The sequence below is a fragment of the Candoia aspera genome, chromosome 10, assembly GCF_035149785.1.
Source record: "Candoia aspera isolate rCanAsp1 chromosome 10, rCanAsp1.hap2, whole genome shotgun sequence".
In the NCBI taxonomy this organism is placed as follows: Eukaryota; Metazoa; Chordata; class Lepidosauria; order Squamata; family Boidae; genus Candoia; species Candoia aspera.
The window spans coordinates 20,726,470-20,737,399 of NC_086162.1; positions in this window are offsets into that span (position 1 = coordinate 20,726,470).

A 10,930-nucleotide genomic window follows, 5' to 3' on the forward strand; every position below is an offset into this window, starting at 1 on the left:
TCCTTTTATTACATTTATTCCAAATGTACTATGTCCTTTACTGGGGATAGTACAGTGTCCGAGTTCCATAATCAATTGTGATAAAGCACACGGTTATCTATGCAGGCATTCATAGACATCTGTAGAACGTTTTTCTTTTATTTTTTGTTGTGCTTTTAACGCTCCAAGGGAATCTCAGGTCACAATTGCGGCATCTGGAACCTCTGCCAAATGTGCCATCAAATAATAGTTTTTCACAGGACCAAAGGGGGAAAATGCTTTCTATGTAAGGAGCAATAGAATGAGCAGCATTTAATTAATTAAATTTTAATTGATCTCGGTCAAATTAAGGATTTGCCCTGGGTCCACTCCCTTCTTAGTCCTATCTCACAGTTTGTCACCATAGGCCAGCTGTGTCCTTAGTGTGAACAAGTTACACTTTGGCATTCTTTCTACAGGGGTTACTTTTTCTGATTGTTCTGGTACAGAAATATTTATCTAATATTTTCAAAAGGCAAAGCTAACTGTACCTCTTTTATCCACTGTCATGTAATGTCCAGTGTCCCAGAAATAAAAGGGCAATGACTAAAATAATTAAGTCACTGGAATATGATTATTATTTAGAAACGGTGTATCTCAAATGTTAATTTAGTTTTGTTTGATATTATAACCCAGTAATTATTTTAGATTAAGTGAAGGGTTAGAACTAAAGAGAATCACAATTACCACCATTATTCAAATGAACAGTGTGTCTATATCAGTGTTTTTCAACCTTGGTGGCTTTAAGATGTGTGGACTTCAACTCCCAGAATCCCCCAACCAGCATCCTGGCTGGGGAATTCTGGAAGTTGAAGTCCACACATCTTAAAGCCACCAAGGTTGAGAAACACTGATCTATATCCTGAAAACATTTTACAAAGCAGGAACTAAGAGTGAAATGCATTGTATTTTGGAAGAACACTTAACTGTAATGTTAACTTTTTAAATGTTTTTTTCTCTCTCTTCTGATTCACTGCCAGATATTGACTACCCTGTTACTACTGGGACACCCTGTAATTAGTCAGACATGAGACTTGCTGGGTGAGTTTGGGCTGGATTAGAGCTGTGGAGTCCTTGATGCTCTCTGTGCTGAGTTGTTTGGCGTTTGCTGCACATAAACGCATAGAAATAAACCATATTCACACACCATTCAAAACAGGCAATAAAAAGCTAAGAAGGAAACAAAAACCCAAGATCCTCTCCTGTAGCCAACATCCAGATAAGCAGGGATTGAGACCAGACAAACAATCAAGCAGAAAACAGTCCCCTAATCAAGGAAGTACAAGGAGAAAGCACACTCCCACCAACACTGGCAGGGTAAGCTACTGTATATAAACAGACAGCAAACCCCACACTCACTCCCACTGATGATGTAACCTAGTTGGGTAATGAAATGTCTGCAAGCCAACAGCCAAGCTCAGAGAGCACCAAGGACTCCATAGTCCAACCCTGAGCTAGAGAGTCTCTTCTATTGTTTTAGAGCTACCAAGTTGCAAATCTCCAATAGGTGGCACAAGTGTTCATTTTGCTGCCATCTAGTGGTTACCTGGAGTTTGGCAGCCCAGATATGTAAGGGTGGGCTTCTTAATCCATCTCTCCCTAACCTACCTGACAAGGTAGGTTTTGGAATGCTCTGAGGCGGAAATGCTTGGAGAATGAAATGGGATCCTTGCATGCATGTCTTCCCGAGATGATTAAAGAAAGGGTTCCATATAAATGTGAAAGGTAGTGCTAAGCTGTTCTAGAAAACTGTATGTCCATCATTTTGGTAAAGTTGTGAAGTTTTCTGGGCGTTATGTTAAACCTTCTTCTACTGATTTTTAAAGACTTTTTTTTTTCTTCCCCCCAAAAGATCTACTGGCTTTTCAGCCATCATCTCTTCTACCCTGGCTTTACCTGTAGTTCAGCACAGAATGAACAGATCCTCAGCCCTTGCCAAATACAGAGAAATGGTTCTCCCACACAAGGGCTAATCCACTGTTAATGTTTAATAACGCTAAAGAATGTTTAATAAGCCCCAGCAATATTAACACCTCTGGGAGACTGTTAAAAACCCACTGATCCATAAAGGAGGAAAAGCATTTAATCAGCTATTGGGGTGTGGAAAGGTAGAAGGTAGAAAGGTAGAAATCAGTTTCTGAGACACATGGATGGGAGCAGAAGCAAAAAAAGAAAGAACAAATGGGGCTGCCCTGGGCCATATTATTCTTTCAACTTATATTAGCTGCCCAGAGTCACTAGTTTGAGATGGGCGGCAATATAAATTGAATACATAAATAATAAATATTCACTTTCCTTTCCCAACCACATCTGTAGAACTTTGGGCTCTGAAAGTGAAAGGGTGAATTAGAGGCTGTTTGCGTAACATCCCTTCTAAAGAATTCCCAAAGCTGGTTCACTTCATCTTGCCACAGCAGTGGACTTCCTGATTTCAGTACTGTAATCAGTTTCAGGTCCTGCTGGTGGCTATTTGAGCAAGCGCATCTCTATGCACAGTATGCACCTTCCTGAAAATTAAGCTATATGAGGAGTGAGGGGGGGTCTCCTGTCTGGGAGGAGCCTATGGGGGGATGTGGGAGAAGGCCTTGCCTGTGACCCCCCTGGCTTTGTTATGCCCTTTCCCAGGGAGACAAACTGCCCCCAGCACTTTATGTCATTCGGTTGGCTTTCATTCTTGTATTTGGAACTTGATGTCAAACCTGGCCGTAAATGCCTCTGACTCAGTATCACTTCTTTTTTTTACTGTGCATTTCATTTTTGTTAACCTTTTGAGTTCTCGCTGCTCTCTGCTCTGGATGGTTTTCCTGCCAGCGTTTTCTTCCCAGGCTGGGTAGCGTCATCGGTGCATTTTAAGCGTGTTTTATTGCTCTATCCTTTTCTCTTTAAATGGATTGTAATCCACACTGCAATTTGGAAGGTGGGGGGGGGAGAGAGACAAAAATTCTAATTAAATAAATACACAAGGGTGTGTTTTAACTGGAAGAAAACTGGATCAGCTAGATAAAGTTGTATAAAAATTACAGAATGGGCTTTTAACCTGAGACTTTCCACTTGAAGGCAGATTTATTTCTCATATCTGGAAGACTCCTGTGACATGAAAGGCAGAAATCCAACAGGGATGCTCAGGATGCAACTGGCCAGCGCCGATGGATGAAAAAATGATTCAGTGTTCATGTTGTATTCTGTTCATTATGAATTTCTGTGTAAACTGTCAGGATTGGGGACCAGCTTTAGACTGACAAACATTCAAATGTTGAAAGCTTCCACGGCTGAGGGTGGATTAAACCTGGTTGTCTTTGGTTCTCTAGTCCAACATCTTAAATTCGATATTCTAAGGTGAGATTTGCCCGTTGTTACATATTAAAACATTGTAGGATATGAGATGGCATCTATGGGCATTAAGTTGCCTCCAGAACTTAACGTGTTTTTAAGCAAATAAATACAGGACTGAATTCTCTTTTTTCTATATACTAATTTTATGGAATGTTACAGTTTTCCAGATAAAAACTGATACAAACTACAAAAAAGAAATAAAAAATAGAAAGTGCAGGAAAAAAAGAATAATAGAAAAAGAATAGAAAAGAAAATGAAAGTAAAAACACAGCAAAGAAAAAAGAGAGAAAAGAAATATATAAAGAAATGACTTCCCCCTTGGTCGCAACAAGTATAAACAATTTTAACAGGTTATTGCCTTCTCTTAAAAGACTACAGATGATCTCTTCATCCCATATCTCATATCTTATCTATAAACAGATCCTTAAAGCCTCATCGTTCAGTCCTGGCCAGCAAAAGTCCATTAAGGGTTATACATGACTGAATTCTCACAAGATTTCAGTGTTCTGAAAGGAGATCACACCAGAAAGGCTGTGCAGCATTTTGGAGTTGAGGGCTGAAAGACCCTTCAGAGCACATGAGGTGCTCACATCACAATCCCAGGGGAAAAAATGAGATTTGCTTAAGGAATTTAAAGGAATAGGAACTTCCCTCATACTTCATTAGATTTAAATCTCTTCTGCTTGCCAGAAACCCAAGGCGGTGTACGTAGTAATCCTTCTTCCTATTTTCTCCACCACAACAGCCCTGCAAGGTAACTTGTTGTTTATTCATTTAGTCGCTTCCGACTCTTCGTGACTTCATGGACCAGCCCACGCCAGAGCTTCCTGTCGGTCGTCAACACCCCCAGCTCCCCCAGGGACAAGTCCATCACCTCTAGAATGTCATCCGTCCATCTTGCCCTTGGTCGGCCCCTCTTCCTTTTGCCCTCCACTCTCCCTAGCATCAGCATCTTCTCCAGGGTGTCCTGTCTTCTCATTATGTGGCCAAAGTATTTCAGTTTTGCCTTTAATACCATTCCCTCAAGTGAGCAGTCTGGCTTTATTTCCTGGAGGATGGACTGGTTTGATCTTCTTGCAGTCCAAGGCACTCTCAGAATTTTCCTCCAACACCACAGCTCAAAAGCATCGATCTTCCTTCGCTCAGCCTTCCTTATGGTCCAGCTCTCGCAGCCATATGTTACTACGGGGAACACCATTGCTTTAACTATGCGGGCCTTTGTTGTCAGTGTGATGTCTCTGCTCTTAACTATTTTATCGAGATTTGTCATTGCTCTTCTTCCAAGGATTAAGCGTCTTCTGATTTCCTGACTGCAGTCAGCATCTGCAGTAATCTTCGCACCTAGAAATACAAAGTCTGTCACTGCCTCTACATTTTTTCCCTCTATTTGCCAGTTATCAATCAAGCTGGTTGCCATAATCAAGCTGGTTGCAAGGTAGCTTGGGCAGAGAGAAAGGGAGTGGTTCAAAGTCACCCAGGAAGTGGATCCAACTTACGTCTCCTCATTCTAGTCCAGTATCTTAACCTGCATATTCTGAGGTGGATTCTTAAATTCTTACATTAGAAGATTGGAACATCTGGTAATCTTGCAAGCTTTCAGCTGTTTCATTTTTAAAAAATATCCATTGTTTGATCTCTGTGCCATTGTGTAAGATTGAATGACACTGCCTGGCAGCTGGTGTAGGAATAATGTGTGCAAATGGCATAATTAAAGATGAGTGTTTCACACCTACCTTTGGTCAGGACTTCTCTTCCTACATGTAATGCATTCACCAGGAAAACAATAATCTTTTTTTTTACTGAGCTGTGAACAGACTTGTCACTTAGCATTTTAAACCATCACACCTTCTCCCATGCCGACATGGCCTCAGTGCTGACTCAAGCCATCACTGGTTTCTTCTGTAGGCTTCTGTAGATCATAATATATGTTACACAATTTCCTGGACTATTAGAGTTAATCTGGGACAGGAAAAAATAAAAACAGATGATCCAGACAACAGTCAGGGAAGCCACCAAGATTTTTTAAAGATAGCTGAGAATATATTATTCCTTCAAGGCTGGCATAACAGGCTGAGCCCAAAAAACTGGCATGGGGAACATTAACAGTGATACAAAAATCATGGGAATCCTGCTATTTCGGAAAGAGTGGTAGAGCAAGCAGAATTTCCATTTTTTAGTGTGAACCAGGCCAAACTTGGCAAACCCTGCAAATTCAACCCATATTACAGCCTGACACATTACAGGTAGTCCTCATTTAGCGACCACAATTCGGACTGGCAACTTGGTTGTTAAGCAAAATGGTCATTAAGTGAAACTGCAACTCTGCTTATGATCTGCCTTCAGCTATCCTTTGCTTTACAGACCTGAGAAGGTTGTAAATGTAAGGCTTGGTCGCAAAGTTACTTTTTCATCACCATCATAACTGCAAATGGTCACTAAATGAGGCAGTTGCTAAACAAGGACTGCCTGTAATTTCTATTGCAATTTATTAATTCATATTCACTGTCTCATCCAGCATGGATACTCAAAGAGATTAAGAAAAGAAAACAGAAATATACTAAAAATGCAATGAATATGTAATTGAAACATAGGTACAGGTAGTCCTCTCTTAACAACCATTCATTTAGTGATGGTTCAGACTTACAACAGTGCTGGAAAAAAACTGACTTGTGATCGGTCCTCACACCTATGACCATCACAGCATCCCTGTGGTCACATGCTCACGATTTGGGTGCTTGGCAACCGGTTCGCATTTATGACCTTTGCTCTGTCCTGTAGTCATGTGATCACCATTTTTGACCTTCCTGGCGGCTTCCGGCAAGCAAAATCAGTGGGGGAACCACATGATTTGCTTAACAACTACATGGTTTGCTTAACGCCCATAGTGATTTGCATAACAACCACCACAACAAAGGTAATAAAATTGGGTCAGATTTGCTTAATGACTGCTTCGCTTAGCAACCAAAATTCCAGTCCCAATTGTGGTTGTTAAGCGAGCACTACCTGTATGGAAGTAACAAATCCCCTTGCGATATTTTTTTAGTTATTCAGCCCTTCTTATTTGAATACGTTTTACCCCAAAGGGCACAAAAATGGAAAAGAACCAAAAAAAATGTTTTATGTTTTACACAAGTACATTTTAAACCAAAGTACACAAAAATGATAAGAACCTCCCCCCCCAAAAAAAAACACCTACAAAAAGAGAAAAAAAACCCAGAAACAGTAAAAAACTGAACAACGAAAAGGAGAGAAGCAGTAACAAAAAAAGGGTAATAATCTATCTAAACATATCACATATCCGTCAAGTATGAAACAATATTTAAAATGTTCTAGATTTAAAAAATCTAGAAACTATGCCAGGGCAAAAAAACCCCCAAATTTCATCCTTGCCTTTTTAAAAAATGTATTTGATTGATTGATTGACTTCTATAGCCACCCTACTTGACCCACAACTCGGGACGCTGCTTAAGTGTTTCTCACTCAGATGCCTGAGCCGGCTCAGCTGCCGTTTGGAGTCATACGTTCTAGATTTGTGCCAGCTCATCCAACCTAGTCATTTACACTTAGAGAATCCTTCTTATGGGGCTTTTAATTATGGTGGTTCCATTTCTTTTGGGAAGGGAACCTGGACCAAGCACATGGAAGAACCAGCCCAGAGCAATCTGCTGCCACATGTAATCCATGCCCGTTTGCACCCCAATTTCCTGGGCGCCACAGAAGCCGTCCAACCAGTTCCCCTGCTGTTGCAACCCCGAGTCCTTTGACGATGCAGAAGATAGTAGCCGCTTAAGGATCAGAATCAATAAGGGATTGATGGCTGTGATTATCACGGTGATTAATATTCTTGTTCAGACTGAGATGCTCAAGGCGGAACCCAACCCAAGAGAAACACATCAAAGCACCCATATAGGAAACAGAGGCCAGGTCCGCCTGATATGCATTACCATTGAAAGAACCAGTCACTGCATGTGTCAAGTGGCTGACATATGGTTAGGTTTGGGCACGTGTGTGCTTATGGGTTAAGTGTGGTTCTGCAGGTTGCATGAACCCAGCCTGACAGGTCAGTTCATCGTTCAGCGTATTGGATGATCCCAGAAAATGGTTAACTCACTAACCAAGTTAAGTATGCAGTCAGGTGGTTTAGACAGTGAGGTAGATTTCCAAGAATTGCATGTAGTCTTCAAAACAACTCCATCTTGGCCAGCAGGGGAGGGGCAAAACCAGCAGTTTGATGGATGGAACGTTGTGATTTGAGTTCCACTTTTTCTGACATGGACTTTCAAAAGAAACAGGGGTTACGTGGTCTGCCACCTTGCCAGTTCTGGCCACCCCGCAGATGCCCCTTCCTGACCAGAATTTTGGGACTACTAGGGCTGAACAAAAATAATCCATGCCATGTCATGGGCCTGTCTGTTCCATCTACCTGAAAAGAAAGAACTGGAAAATATAATCTTCACTGTTTACGTTTGATGTAAGATCAGACTCTTACTTCCAAAATTCCTCAATTTGCAGACTACTTCTGTCCATCCCACTAGATCCAATAGGGTGGACACACTCTTGGTCCCATCTATGGGGCCCAGAAAGCGTGCCTTCTGTTTTGCAGCACCTGCCCCTCGGAGCACCATGCTTACCAAGAATTCCTTGGCCCCAATCCTAGTAGCATTTTGTAAGCCCCTGAAGACCTGGATGTTCCATCAGGCATGGGGTCTGGAGGTTGGGTGAGGCCGTCAATGTGTTATTTTTCCTAGTGGGATTGCTGTGATCTGAGTTGGGTTACATTGTCTTGGTTGTTATTATTTGTGTTTCTCCTCTTGCTATTTTGGCGTTTTTTAACCGTACGTTCACTGCCCAGAGTCATAAGTGGTGAGATGGGCAGCTATGTAGGTCTAATTAATTAATTATTTAATACCAATATAAGCCTTTTAAATGCTGCTGTTGTTTAAAAGAAAGAACTAGTACCAAACTACACAATGGAAATTTTGGAAGAATATACTCTGTGTATATTTACTGAAAGTAAGTTCTAATGAGTTTAGTCAACCCAGCTCTCAGGAAAACGCCCTTATTACCTTTACATCTGTCAGTCATACCTACCCACACACCTACACATATGGCTGGCTAGGGAATTCTGGGAGTTGAAGTCCACACATCTTAAAGTTGCCAAGGTTGAGAAACATTGCTCTAGTGACAGTGACAAATGCCAGACAAACCAGTTCATCTCAAAAGGCAGGATAGCAATCTAAGAATTAAACAGATAAACGTCCACCCAGCTAACCAGAGGGCCTGAATATGGAATTCTCCACTTGTTTTTCTTAAAAGTACATAAGCTACATGGAGGTTTATAATCACACCCATCCCCTCTTTACATTGTAAATTTCTCATTGACCTCATTGAAATGTTCCCAAAACTGGGCCATGCAATTGTTGGAACACATTTCCTTCTATTTTTAGCTGGCTGCCAAAACTCTTAACAATCACAGAAGGAGCTGAAATTCTTCTGGAGAAAGAAGAAAGAAATAACAACGATTGAGAAAATGTTCCTGTTGTGGATCTGGGTGTGATCTGCCCCGCAACTGTCTAAACGTAAGAATTTGATCCAAACAAGGGTGCCTAAAGCCACAGAGCTTAGAAACAGTCCCAGGAATTTTGACTCACACCGTTGTTTTCTCTCTCCCTCTTTCTTCCACTTCCTCACTTTAAGTTTTGATTATTGTGCTTCCTACATATGTATTCTATGAGGTTTCAGCCTGCGTGACGAAGCATGTTCTGGCATGTCCCATCCGGGCGCAGTTGAAGGCCCAGATGTTGAGTCAAGCAGTGCAGCTGAGTCACAGAGACAACACCATTTCTCCTAATACAGCAATAAGGGTGGGAAAGAGACTGCATCTGAGTCATTCCTTTACATGACACAGTTGCCAACTTTTCCACTGGCCTTGGCTGCTGTGCTTTCAGAAGCCATTTCACACACTAGCCTTCATAAGATCAGAGTGTGCTGGCTACAGTGCAGCCTCACTCAAAGTTCTCTGCAGCTTTCCCTAAAGGCAGAAGGTCTCGCCTGAATGTCTATATTTTGGGTGGGGGCTGTGGTCAGATGGCAACCCAAAAGACATTTCCACAGGATCTTCCCTGTACTCCATCTGTAGATTTAAGCGGGGGGAGGAAGAAAAAGAAAAGGGTTGGTTAAGCCTGTCCATTCATCCTGTTCATTCTCCAATGGCTTTCCTGCACAGAGGAAAAGATATATGATCTATCTTTTTTCCATTAAGAGGAAGAAGGTTTTTGTGATGAAAAAAATTGAGGAAAGAGAATTAAGCACTCCTACTCCTCTGGCGCCAGACTTAAAGATTGCAAAAACTTTGGTTTGGCACTTATATTTTACCTATTTATTTGTTAGGTTTATATCCTCATTTTAATTCCCAGCTCAAGGCAATACACCTGGCATTCCTCCTTGCCATGGGATGCCCACAACCACGTTGGAAGGCAATGCTGAGAGATCATGATGGATCCAATGCCACTTGGTGATTTTCCACAGCTAAGGGTGGACACCGACCTAAGTCTTGCTGAATCTGGCCCATCACTGCAACCACAGCACCATCGCATCTGCAGTTCTCACTCTTTTGAAAAAATCTAGGGTAAAGATTCCAGGGATTTTTTTTTTTTTAAAAATGGTTTCAGTTTTATTGTTATTGTGTTGATGTTGCCGGTCCTGCCATTAGGTATGCTTGTGCAACTGAATTAGGATTGCCAGCCTTTTTTTTTTTTTTTGGTCTGTGTGTGACAGGTTGCTCAGGTTGAACAGCTACCTGGAGTTAGATACTACCCCAGGAATGACATTACCAGTTGAATTCAGCTGGTTCAGAAGAAAAAGGATTTCCCTCCATTCCATTAAAAGAGAGAAAGAAAGAAACAGGCTTGCTGGAGTTCCTACATTTCTTTGTAAAACATGAAGGGAAGAACTTGAGAGGTAAGAAATTCAAAGGCAAGAAAAAAAAATGACATCAGATTGGTCTGCCCCCAGATTTCTGGCGGTTATGACATAACCTTGGGCAGAAATGAGGAATTTACTCTGAGCAAAATATTGTTTTGAGGTTCTGAATGGAAAAAAACAATAAAACAGAAACAGAGCCTTCTGGAGTGGGAAGGAAGGAGATGGTAACAACGGGTAAGACTGGCCTTTCCACAATTCTTACCCAGCAAGTAATGAAAGGCGAGCTTTATTTCCAAAACCAAGAGAGGAGCTAACTACAGGTTCACTATATAGACAATCCTTCTTTCCCTTGAGGATCAATTAATTCCCTCCCACCAAACCTATTATTTAAAACCTGACTTTGCCCATCCAGACCTTCCTCTGCTCCTTCTCTTTGCCCTTCCTGTTAAAATCATTCCAAGGTTTTTTATATATCCCCATAAACCACATATTATTTTTCCTAAACACATGCCCTACTTACATAGCCTCCTCTTTTAGAGAACTGAGAACAGTTTTCAAAGGCTGGAAGCATCTCAGGGTGCTTTACACTCTCCACACTGCTGGGCAGGGGCGTCTACAGGATATGGTCAAGAAAGACAAGATGCGCATTGACATA